The sequence below is a fragment of the Strongylocentrotus purpuratus genome, unplaced genomic scaffold (genome assembly GCF_000002235.5).
Source record: "Strongylocentrotus purpuratus isolate Spur 01 unplaced genomic scaffold, Spur_5.0 spur5_scaffold_16, whole genome shotgun sequence".
Taxonomy (NCBI): Eukaryota; Metazoa; Echinodermata; class Echinoidea; order Camarodonta; family Strongylocentrotidae; genus Strongylocentrotus; species Strongylocentrotus purpuratus.
The window spans coordinates 2097165-2105823 of record NW_022145601.1 but is presented as its reverse complement, the minus strand read 5'-3'; the positions used below and the strand labels follow the sequence as shown (position 1 = coordinate 2105823).

The following is an 8659-nucleotide window of genomic DNA, read 5'->3' as shown; positions in this document are numbered from 1 at the left end:
TTCAATGTCTAAAATACATATCTCCTGTACGGTTTTAGCACCAGTTATGATACACTAATTACCCTCTCGAATTTATCCAGTCCCGTTAGTTCAAAATTATGTCGGTGATTGTAGGTTTGTGGCATGCTGCTTGTGCAGTGAAGTCTTGTACTTCAATCAGATATGATCATTTAACCCTCGGTTCCCTTCATCCACCTCTTTCTGTCTCTTTCTCTCCATCTCTCTCTCTCTATGTTTGTCTGCCCGTCCCACTCTCTCTCTCTATCTGTCTTCTTTCCTCCCTCTCTCTTTCTCCATGAACATTTCTCAAAACATTTCAAATTTTGCATTTCAACATTATACCCTGTACTCAAAGCACTCTAAACCATAACCCATTTTGAACTGAATATGAGAGCAAATGTGTTGTGAATTGCAATCACAAAGATGAAACAAGTCACATAGTCATATAAAATCAAACAAAAACACTTTATTTCAAAAGCATAAAAAGCTTAAGACTGTTACATGTACATAGCACCATGTACATGATAACATAAATGTGTACCAAGTATAAGTATTTTCTTTGTGGCAAGATTCAACAGCAATCAGGACCTGGCTGGCCCTATGCATGTTGATAAATACATATATGAGATGACATAAAGATGGGCAAATCCCAACACAACAAAACTGCTTACACTAAACCTGTACTGAATAAGAGCATCTTTAAAAAAGAAAAATTCTTTAAAAGTGCATTGCTTATTATCCAACTTAATAAACAATGTTATGCATGGAATGTTTCAAGAAAAATACATTACAACATAAATCATATTTACATGTACAGGTACTAGAAATTTCATTCTGTGGCAAGTTATCACACATTGCAGCCTTGATTGTTGTGACACATTTCAGTTCACAATATTTTTACTTTTGTTTTTTGCGTTAAAATCTTAAACAATTTTAAAAAAGACACTGTAACACTACAAAGCGTCTACAGGTGGAATGATGAGGTAGTTTAGAACAGTTTTGTCAATGATGGCTACTTCCTGTAACATTTATGTATATTTTGAGCACATCTACAAGATACTTATAAAATACAAAACGGTAAACAAATCTTACTAAAATTTTACCACATGAATACCTGAATTTAAATCCTATACAACGGAAGAAAAGCGTGTCTTAAAAAAATACATACAAATATAAAAGGTACATAGAGATCATTTTTTTGGTCATGTCAAACGCATACAGCTGCAATAAAGAATACTATTTCCTCTCCCCGAGGATATACATGAAAGGCAAGAATTGTTATTATGTGAAACATAACACAGAAACAATGATCACACACTTAAATATCACACACTGGCAATGTCCTTTCTAGACAAACATGAGGATACTGTACATAAAAAATATAAAAAATCATTAAAACTCTTCATCAGAACCATCTTCAAAGACATATTGATCTTCCTCCAGACCATCAGTTTCCAAGGTCAAAACTTCATCTCCAGTGATATGAGATGTTGTCTCCTCTTCACTGTCACTAGCAGAATAGTCATCACCCTCATTTTCACTACATGTATCACTATCATCTAATGTTACAGATGCCATATTTCCACACTCTTTGCACCTACATCCTGGTCCACAATGTTGATTATTTTTCCTGCATTTACACATTCTGTTGCTACATTTGTTCTTTTGACATGAACAGCCTCTTGTTAAATATCCTACGTTATTGCGAACTCTATTAATATTCTCTTCGGAGTCCCACAACATTTCAACAACTGGAGGCCCTTATCGGATGTTATCACATAGCCATGCAATGTCAGATTTGGGTATTTAAATTGTGGTTCAGTGCATAGATTCCATACTGTACTCACCCAACAAGCCCTCAATCAATGAAATTGTAGGGCATTATTTGAAGGCAACAATTCATCTTCGTATGCCCCTTTCCATGATGCCTTCCTGACAAGATTGAGTGCCTCTTCGTGTTGTTCCATAACTGTTTCCCCAGACACACTATTGAACAGCTGAAGTGGGCTATCAAACTCATGCAGACATGCTCTATTTGCCTTAAAATATACAGATAACACTAATCTATAAAATGCAAGTAGGCCAATCTCACTATCTTTGTTCACTGTAGTGCAAGTCAAATTACCGTGTGTGTCCGATTGCTCTCTCCCGTTATGAAAGACGAATACTGAAGAAAAAAAACTTTATAGAAGGTACTTTTACCCAACTTTGCAAAAAACGATACAAAATCACATCCTGATGATATGTAAAGCATCTGAATACACTTAAAAACATCAATGTTCTGTGCAAGTATACATGACAAATCAGAATCTGCTCGAATAGCATCCTGTAAAACATTAATATTGAGGTATTTTTCTTCACCAACTTTTGCATCGTATTGCACACAAACAGACTTGTTCTGAAAGTCTAACGGCAAGCCAATTATACCCACATCTCTGTCAATGGAGTACACTAAAATATTACTACAATGTGAATCAAAGACATGGAGAAAAATTTGGGTGTCACTCTCCTCATGATTATGTATAAGTTTATGATGCTCAATTTCTCTGCTGGAAACAACCATTCCTGACCAGTCTTCTGTTTTCGGTAACCCAACATGGAACCCACCCGAAGTTATAAATACTTGATTTTCCCTCAATTTGCCATCGACACTTTTAACAATCTTGTGTGAGAGGTATCTAATGAGAGTGTGTTTATTCTTACGAACTTTAAAAAAAGTAGACCAGTTGGTTGGTAACAAAGTATCGTCACCTATATTTTCTACACATTCAACACTTTCATCTACTCCATCTCTTCTTGATCTTTCAATATTTTTAGGAGACAATTCTTGTGTATCTACTTGATCAAATAAAATCCGAACTTCAGCAAAACCTTTAGAAAAACTTGACAAAATCCATCTAGCAACCACAAAAGATGCATAGTCTGAAAACGTTTTATAATGGCGAAGTGGTGCTGTGTAAATTATGTTCATGCCCTCTGCTATTAAACATGCACCTTTTAATTCCATGTTTGGTTTAACAGATTATTACAGATACTACTTTATACTTTTGTCCATATCGCTTGTCAAAAATGTCATAAATCACATATTTAGCACCTTTATGTGGCAAATTATTAGGATTGCAAATAGCCCGAGGTTTTTCAATAAACTGGCATAAAGTGGATATCGGGAGTCCCTTTTCCTCTGAAAATGCGATTGTTCGTTTGTAACATAATGTCATCATTTTTTTTTCTTTTTCTAGACTTGTGACTTTTTTGTGGGATATCTTTTTTTTGGCAAAAGTTCTTAGATTATGCCGTCTCAATACAGGTTTTTGTATACTACTATCTTTTAACACTTGAAAATTGCAGAAGTACGAATAAGCTTCTTGACCAATAGTTCTGTATGACATCAGACTTGTTTCCTGCTCTTTTGAGGCATGAGCACCTGTAAACACATGATGTAAAGGAGAGTCTTGGTCAGGCGAAAACATTGTACTTTCACACAGTTTGCCAAAGTAAGCCTTCACATTTGAAAATTCTGATTTCACAACGGAAAAAGAAAGGTCTCTGTGTAAAACTGACGCGGAGGGATTAAAAACATTTAATTGTTCTTGAACATTCTTTATCAGTTGAGCTTGATACTGAATTACTCCAGCAATTTTGTCCATGTTTTTCGGTAAGCTTCTACAGAGTGCCATTTTACAATCTTTATTTATCATCATCTCATGAGCTTCGTCAAGAGCGATACAAGAAAATTCTGTTCCCTTTATATTTGACACAAAGGCACCATTCTTGAAATGTGACAGAACATGCTCTGGTAAACATTGCATGATACTCAGATGGATAGGTATCATTTTGGAATAATTTTGGCTGTCACAAGCATGAAACATCGGGGCAATTTCCTTAAGCGCAGCATTCCTTAAATCCCAATTGGCAGAACGAATACTGATGAAATACTGAACATATAGCATACAGTCTAAGTGTGTAAACCTGTTCCAAAACCTGAAAGTTGGAAATTTATCAGACATTTTCTCACAGTATTCAAGAAACTCTTCTTTGAGAGAGAGGAATATAGGCGACATACAAAATTCTTGCTGTTTGGTTTCAAATGTTTCTGTATCAAATCCTTTCTCTCCAACATCAAGTGACTGTACAACAGAGTGAATACCCTCTAAAAAGCTTTCATTACTTAATAGACCTGATGTTTCCTTTCTGGAATCAAGGAAACACTGAAACTGATAAATCAGCAGAGCTTAATTGCGCTTGAATAAGAAATTTATGAGTTCTTTTAAAGTTGGAACAAGTGGCAAGACTTTGGAGGGTCATACTTTTGTGTGTTGTTTTGGCAATGTCTTTAAGCCCCCCATCCCAAAATATTTTCATGATAACTTCCTGAAAGTTTTTAAGTGCCAGTCCCCGATGTATGGAATCATCCAGTCAAGCACATCACCATATTCTCGCTTAATGTCAAGCTAAATCTTGAATGTAGCACCATCACCTGCTACTACTAGATGATTAACACTCTTATTTATCTTGAAAAGGTCATAAAGCTTGTGCAAGGAACGTAGTAATGTTTGTTTACAATCAGCAGGTTGATCTAACACATACAAGTATGAAAATTTCGATTGCTCAGTTTTTGTCTCCTCACTTTCAAGAAGCAACTTACATTTGAAACTTGGTAGTAATGGTAATGAAGGTTCTTTAACACAAACATATCTCTCTAAAGCATACACAAGCATTTCATCCCTTATCTTACAGAGAGATTCCTTTTCTGGTTCTGAAGTAATAAATGTCTCCCATGAAATTTGGGAACGAATATGTGTTTTAAATTGGGGAGGCTGAAAATCTTCTTTTGTAGGAATATCAGTGGGATGTGAAATTTTCAGTCTTTTTCTTACAGAAGGTTTGTTTGTTCGTGGATCGAGTAACACAAGTATCCACTGGTAGATCTGGACCTATTTTTTCTAATGTACTATGAAGCATTTCGCTTTCAGGTTTTGGTTGTTGGGTCATTATGGATGTTCCATGCCAACTCCTTGTTTGCTGCGCTGTCACAGCTGCATGGGATGCTAAAACATCAATGTTATCGATTGTGACATGTGTTAACAAATTTACATCTAGTGAGGCTAACGGCCCATTAGCATCACGAACATCTTTAACAAGTTGCAAAAACCTATCTAGGGTACATTCAGAACAAGAAAATCCCAACCTATTCATCATTTGAAGAAGAGCAGAAGAATGTGAAAGCCTCTTAATCACGTTGGCAATGACAATATGAAATGGGTAAGTACATGTATCACTCAAAATAAACTGTAAAACAAAAACTGAAACAATTCGTTTGATTTTTCTTTGCATGCCAAAAGGTGTGCTTTCATTTGGAAAAGATATAAATTCTTGAGTTAAGCAAACTGGATTTCTCTTGTAGGAACTTACTTCTTCTAAATTAGATGTAATAAAAAAAAACGATATTCCAAATAAATGGGTCAAAAAGAGACTGTGAATCTACAATGTTGAAATCTTGGACCTCTAATGGATTCTGTAAGTAAGTATCATTAATCTTTCTGGCTTGAACGGTCATTCTTTTATTTCCTTCAATCATCACTTTCTGGAAAGAATGATCCATGCTCTCTGATTGGTCTAAATGTATATCCATTCCTTCATCATCATAATTTTTTTTCTGAAGGGTCCGTATTTTCCACTGAGCATTGTACAGTGCTTCTATAAGCTGTTCCATTGTGACAGAAGACAGATAATACAAAATCCCTCTCTTTCGTGAAAAAGTACGAGTTGAAAGAGAATTGCCAAATGAACTAAATATCCTGACTCGCAGCCATGGTTTTGACCGACAGCAATCGTCAAACTGCTCAGCACTGCAACTTCGCTTTAACTCTTCAATGAAAAAATCATAGGCATCAGTAAATAAAAAACTGAAATTTGTTTTACACCATGAGCATATCTGTTTCAGTGTTTTTTTACATGTTCTATCGATTAAAGAATCACTTTCAAGAATATTATCTAGTTCTTTAATCTCCCTATCAATTGATATTTCAATGTCGCCTAAACTATGACGTATAGTAGTCAGATGACTTAGGGAAGTCGCAAAATTATAGCAATGTTTACAAATGACGTCACTTTCTTTTATAACAATGGACTCATTAATCATGTGTATTCTGTCCAAATCTACAGTTTCATTATTATACAAGCTGTATCGCTTTATTGCAGGTTTTAAGGACTGGTTACAAATGGCGCAGATTTTAATTACCTGAAAGTTAGCAATTTCGGATCTATGTTTGCGACATAGGGGAACTGGATTAGGTAATGTTTCATAATTAAGGGAAAATACTACATTAAACTCTTCTACATTTATATTGGCTTCTAACTGAAAAATTAGTACATAAAAATGAATGTGAGAGAAAGCAAGCCTCTGACCTATCCTTTTTTCTTGTTTTTTCCGGTGTGTAATTCTTATCTTTAACTTTATTTCTATATTTTTGACGACAGGCATTACATATACAATCACAATCCGTAATGGAAGGATTTTTGCTGAGTATTAAATTAGCTATTTCAAATGATTTTATTGAGAGTAAGTGGGTATATCTTGTTGAAGATTTTTCACATATTGCACATGGTCCACACCTAGATTTGTTACATGGTTTTGGAGTTACCCTAGCTGCTGACGTTGATGAAGAAGCAGTGGATGGTGAAGACGTCGATGATGGAGCCGTTGATGATGGAGATGCCGTCGATGATGGAGCCGTTGATGATGGAGCTGTCGATGATGGAGCCGTTGATGATGGAGCCGTTGATGGAGATGTCGTCGATGATGAAGCCGTTGATAAGGATGAAGTTGAAGATGATCTCTGGGATGGTTTCCATGGGTTTACCCCCGCAGCAGTGAAAGCAGACTACATGTAAATCCTGTCACCTACACAAAGCAAAAAAAGTTTAACAAAAATAAGGAAATATACTCTAAAGGGGGTTTATTCATCTTTTGACCAATTTGTATGTGCAAAAAGTGGAAAGATTGGTCATTAGTATAAAGTAGAAAAAACATGGATTTACATAATCTGTAATTTTTATAATGAAATACTAAGATCAGTGATTAAAAAAAAAAATTCTGCTTAAATCCAAGTTCTGTTGATTTTTTAGGTTGAACTGTTTTGAAGGGATCTCTAGAATAATGTAATTCATAATTTTATAATATTACACATGTACAAGTATTATTCTATCCAAAACATGCTAGATAATTGCACATGTATGTTGGTTTACTAATGATAGACTGTCAACAAAATACAATTCATTCTACGCATTTCCTAAAACTGATAAGAAATAAACAGTCTATGTACCTTCTTCCGATGCTTTTTCCGTTTCCGAGCCCTGGCCTGTATTCGCTTTCTCTTCCCAAGGAGTTTGCGTTTCAGATATGGTGACATGGGTGCTGGGAGGTCAGACATGGTATGAAAAGTCATGGACGGGGCTGGTAGACTTACATACGGAATCAGCCAGTGGGCTGGGGAATCGGGGATGTATTGATTTGGAGGAAGGTCTGGTGGTCGCGGGGGAACTGCGTATCTACGCGGCCGTATAAATACCAGCGGATCGATGGGTACACTTTCCCTTCACCTTCTTTCAGCCTCCTTCTCCATCCTCCGCTTCCTCGCCTTCTCCATCTTGCGCTTTCTCTCTGCTTGCTTCCGCTTTCTCTCCTCCATCTTGCGCGTTCTCTCCTTCTCCATGCTTCGCTTTGTCTCCTCCGTCTCTATTTTCTTCTCTTTGTTCTCCTCCATCTTCTGTCTCCTCTCCTTGATCTCATTGTCTCTTCTCTTCTCCCGTCGCTGGGGCTTCGGAGACCAAAGCTTCCTCAGTTCTGGGGGAACATATACAGCCCCCTTAATACGTGGTGTCAAACATTTGGTAATTGCCCCAATAACGACCTCAGCAAACACAATTTTTCCATAGAAATTCAGATGCAGTCCGTCATAGGCATGCAAATCATCGAAGTTTTGAAACAAATCACTCTGCGTTATATACAAACAGTTCTCTAAGGTGCATGCTAAATCGTTCAGTTTAATATTATAATAAAGGCTGCTGGCATAAAGGTCTTCTGAGTCCCATCTGGGCAAAATCGCATTGAAAATAATTGTCGCTGATCGGTATAGTTCCCGCACAGTATAAAAAAGTAGACGATATTGTTTCACATCAATATCCCAGACACTCCTGTTCAAATTGTTAGTGCCCACATGTAAAAAAAAAACATCAACATTAAAATTCGGTTCTGTAATAGTTTCCTTGACGCGTGTTCTTAGGCCGTTAATTGTACATCCAGGAAAACAAAATACTTCTGACGAAAACGAGCTGTTAATTATATTTGTCTCCAGACCACGAATAATCGAATCTCCGAAAAAAATGCACCAGTCGTTTTGATGAAAGGGGAACCCTGAATGAGGAAGAAAAACAATTACAAGATTAAATGTTAAAGAAGAAACAAATTTGAGTATTATGGCGAATAAAAACACTCCACAACATCTTGTTGTTCTTTTTGTTTTCCTGACATGACGTTTTAATGGTAATGTTTTTGAATTTTTTCGCATCTTCTACCATACATGTAGTCTATAGATTTGCTAGTATCTCTAGACTACTTTCCCAGTTCTATAGTACTTTTTTAAAATTAAACATTGTG

At 36.2% G+C, this 8659-nt stretch overlaps 1 long non-coding RNA gene across 1 annotated transcript; it reads right to left on the bottom strand.

Annotated features, from left to right (window-relative positions):
- Positions 1-6766: 6766 nt before the first annotated feature.
- LOC105438686 lies at positions 6767-8223 on the bottom strand. Its single transcript, XR_004064305.1, has 2 exons — positions 7326-8223; positions 6767-6904 (listed from the first exon to the last, which is right to left on the bottom strand). It is a non-coding gene; the product is annotated as an uncharacterized LOC105438686 (long non-coding RNA).
- Between the last annotated feature and the right edge of the window lie 436 nt (positions 8224-8659).